Source organism: Atta cephalotes (assembly GCF_000143395.1).
Source record: "Atta cephalotes unplaced genomic scaffold scaffold00080, whole genome shotgun sequence".
Classification (NCBI taxonomy): Eukaryota; Metazoa; Arthropoda; class Insecta; order Hymenoptera; family Formicidae; genus Atta; species Atta cephalotes.
Window position 1 is genome coordinate 125,578 of NW_012130144.1, and position 4,911 is coordinate 130,488.

The following is a 4,911-nucleotide window of genomic DNA, read 5'->3' on the forward strand; positions in this document are numbered from 1 at the left end:
CTAGTTTATTATAAATCACAGGAAATCTTAATTTTATGTGAAAATAAGAGGCTTCTTTGGTATTGATTATAACATAATAGATATTGGAAAAACAACAAATTATAGAAAATATTCATAGCACCGCTGCAATTTGTTATTATTGACACCATAGTGGTAGTGTCAATTGTACCATCTCAAAGTGTCAGTTGTAACATATCAGCACTAATTACATTAAGCAACATGAAAAAAAAACAGAAAAATAATAATCGTGAGGTCTCAGATATTGTAAGTAAAAATAACTATTGTTAATGATCAAATATTAAATCGTTTAAACAATTAAAACAAAAGAAAAATTGTTATCTGCGTGAATATGCTTATTTTCTGCTTTCTGTGCACATTCTGTAATCAGTCTTCTTGACTTTTTCCGTACGATTCATATCTTCACAACTGATAATTCAAACTATAATACGATTATAATATGTAATCGATACCACTGTGATTGTTACTTTTGCAACCACCGCCATTTATTTCCATTAAATGTTCATTAAACTCACGCAATAAATTGTACGCAATAAATTTAATTGATATATACCTTATTTGCAAAACTTAAGATATATATAAATATATATTTTTTTTTCATATCAAACAATATGATTTTATGATAAATTGTTATAGAACGAGTTGCAACAAAATAAGGGGAAATAACAAAGATTCAGCTCTTTCAGCAGAATCATTTTTTAGATTTCCGTAAAAAATTTCATTATCAATCCTCACCCTAATAAAGTGAACGATAAGATTGACGAAACATTGGCATTGATAAACATTGGCAATGGATAACACATCGGATAATCTTTTGGTATCTTTGAAGATAATACTCGTAAAAACCTAAAAAATTTTATTTATGATTTGACATTGATTTCAAGTAAATAGATAGACTGATAAGTTTACACTGACGTGCGCCTATTCAGTTTTTCATTAATAACTTACTTCTGTTAAAGCTATGCAACCGTGCAATTTAGCCGTCTGTCAATAGATAATAAAGTTATTACGGTCAATGTTACAATTAACTCTTTGTTACAACTTACATTCTTCTCTAAATAAAAAATAAGTTTTCGTTATCCTGTTCCTTATCAAATACATATCGCATTCTCGCAAGAAAGTGATACAAATCGAATTTTTCGAATCTCATATTATGTACGAATTAAATATATTGGTCTTCTCAGAAAAAGTGGTACAAATTGAATTCAAATACTTCTCAAAAAAATAATATAAGGAAAACATAATATAAATCAAAATAGGGTGATTACCATATACTTTTTCTGTAGCATTTCACAATTCTATACTTTATCTTTTTAGCCTATAATGATATTAGAATCAATCTATTTCTTTATTAAAATAGTGACAATTTAACCATAATCTTCTTTATAAAATATAATCGTTTTTAGATTAGTTTTCATGTACATAAGAATTTTTTAATACATATACTTGTATGTAGAACTTACGATTTAGCAAATTCGATCATGAAAGATCAGGAATTGTCCGAGAAAAGGAACAACTCAGCATAACTTTATTCGAATAACATCCGATTAAGAATAATTTATTGTTCTTATTCACAGCATGTACAATTTCGACACAAGATATTTCGATAAGAAACGCGAGTAATTCTGATTCTTGGCTAACATTTTTAACGTAATAGTTTAACAGTGCTTAAGAAAGAACTACTCGATTTTTGCTTCTCCCTTTTTCGCATCTCCCTTTTTATCATTGAAATTCTAGATTATTCCAGAATTTTCTTGCCTCTTTTCTCGGAAGTGACGGCATGAATAGAACAATCTAGAATCGCAGTAGTTTTTTGGGTAATTTAAATTAACTGAACACACAACAGGATTATTTTATTGGCGGCTAACGAATTACGGCTGTATTTGGAGCGGCGCTGATTGCCAAGCGTCATATCAGGTTGCTAGCGCCAAATGACGCTGGACACGGATTTTACTATTAATTTGAATAATGCTTCTGTATTATTTATTGACACTCCTTTTCCATTTACGGAAAGAATGGTTTGCCACAGTATCTAAAAATTAAGCTTGACATATGAAATAATTTTATTAGATTATCAAAATAATTACGTACGTTCACGTAATTGCCAAAATATAAAAATTTTACAGCATTATTTCAGTTCATACTTCAGTTTAATTCTTACATAATTATTTGGATGGTCTAATAAAAATATTTTCAGATCTGTATCTAGCTAAATTTTTAGATATTTCAGCAAAATTTGTTTTCAGCAAAATAGCTAATTCTTTCCGTAGCTAATTCTTAGTATTCATCAACAAAAGCAAATAATTTTTTAATGTTTAGATATATTTTGCTATCAAAGTTCAAGTGCAGTTCTTCGAACTAATTTAAATGTTATACAATATGCACGCGACCGCATTTTGCGATTTTGTAAACTGGATCAATCGTAACAAGATTGACAAAGAAGTGATTCGCTTCACTGAGAGGTACTAAACAAAAATTTGACATATAAGATAACCAGAAGGAAACAAAGAGCAAATAGAGCATTAGAATTAGGCCAATGTCCTTTTAGTACGATAAATTTCACAATATTAAATTTTTGTGTCACAAAACAATTTTAAGAAATTAATAATAATATAATAATTAATAATAATCATAGTGGAACTTACATACATTTTTTTTAATTAAGTTTTTAATTGTAATTATTAATTATTTTAATTAATAAAACTAATTACACTAAAATTTTAATTAGTGTAATTAATTATTACTATTGATATAACATGACATCATTGCATAATTTAGAAGTAAAATTCATTATAAGCGTAATACCTAATCTTTAGATTTATGTATATATTTATGTATATGTATACGTATACATTATGTATACGTATATTTAATACGTGTATATTCAAATTAGAAAATTATAAAAATATATATTTTTTCTAAACTATTCAATTTTATTACGATCTATAAATATGGAAAGGATTAATTAAATTGATTTATTTGATTATTGTCCTTAATCTTCCGTCTTTCGGATTTTGTTAATGCAAATTATAACATAAATATCAAAAGAAATATTGTATTAAGAACTTTTTTTTTCCGGTAATAATGATCTCAACAATAATGGACAACTTTCGAATTTTTTTATTTCCGCGAGCTAATGTGCGGGCGATCGTTAACGCTGTTCTTAATTAAATAAAGCTTCTCTGCTAGAGAAATGGCAGAAGCAAAAGTTTATATTACGGCGATAAGGTGTGATCATGAGTAGGATATAATATTTTACGAAAAAAATAATCTTTTTTCGGTGGCAGTCGAATATAGCCGAGTACTTCCCCGAGTTCCCCTCTCGGCGTTTCTCTTTGCATAAAATTTTATAGCGAGTGCACGCATTACAGAATTTTTGTGAGACTACCGAGCAGCACACAAAATAGGTCGTATTTTATGAAGCATACTTTCTCCGTTAGTGTTTAGTCAGAAAATACTTCTTCCGGTCTCTTCCTGTGCCTTCCGAGATGTTCTCATGAGAATATTCATGATACATGATTAACGAACAAAATATTAGTCTAAATCTTGTTTTTCAAATTGGAAATCAATTTCTTAAGATTCTTAAGAGACAAAGGAAACGATAAAGGAAAGATATAAGTCAATGTGCGGCTTCACTGCACGTTTCGTTTTTACAATAATTCGAAAACTACAGCAAATATCTCAAAATGGTATTAGACTTTTTTGTTCCCCTTGGTCTATTCTACACCTCCATGCGGTTCCTACCTTATTTCTGAGACACTCTGTATATTATATTAAAACAGCAATAGCTATAACTAAATGATAGAGTAAAAATTAATTAACTTAGGTACTTAGCAACTGCAGGATTGCTTTGACCTGCAAGCCATTGATTTTTTAAGAAGTCAGTATTTAATTGCGAAAATGCAATCTTGTGGAAGCAACGAGCAAATAACGCAAAGTTACTTTCCGCAAGTTGCGAAAAGAATGAAAGCAAGTTAAATTGGAAAAAAATGCGACTGTCAGCACTGATCGCATTTCGAAAAGCAATGACCGAAATCATCTCGAAACATAAAGTTCAAGTAGATCAGTAGATCGGGTATATTAATGCTCTAATCTACTTTTGTTCTAATTGGCTTATGATTTCTTCTTTCTCGTACACTGAGAGAAATGATTTTGTTATAGGAACAAATCAAGGAAAAGCAAATATGATATTTGTTAAAAAAAAAAACTGATCGATTTGTTACAATTGCAAATTAATTTGTCAACAAATAATTCGTAACAAATAATCAATAGCATTGCTAGTAAATAAGAAGCTCATACATATATATATATATATAAAAATCGTATACGATTGCAGGATTCCCACATCGTAAGAAATTGACCAATTCTAATTAAGTATTCTTCCTACATTTGACTACTGTGCTTAGTCGATTTCTTACGACTTAAGACTCCACGATCATCTACGAATTTTATGTAAACAAGTCTAAAGTCTATCCAAAAAATAGATTAGATTCTACATAGTTTGCTTATTATAATAATTGGTATAGCACCACAAACACAACAAAATTTGTCACATATTTATCGATCGCCGGTTAGAGTTACTGGCTAAATTTACTGACTTGCTAAATTTCTTTCCTTACCACATTCACATCTTCCAACATTTCTTGTGCGACTATCACTGTCTTTTTAATCTAAAGTACTACTTTTACAAGTGTAACATCTTGCGAAATATGCATTGTCATTTTTTATTATCTTGTTTAAAAAGAAAGAATAAATAAAACAGATGGTTAATCGCTGATATTAGTCTCGTGAAACAGTTCAGAGCGGACGTGTTTTCATTTCGATCCAAGGATTGTATTATTTTTGAAAGTATCTCTGAATAAAGTGATCAACTCTTGAGCAATTAAAAATATC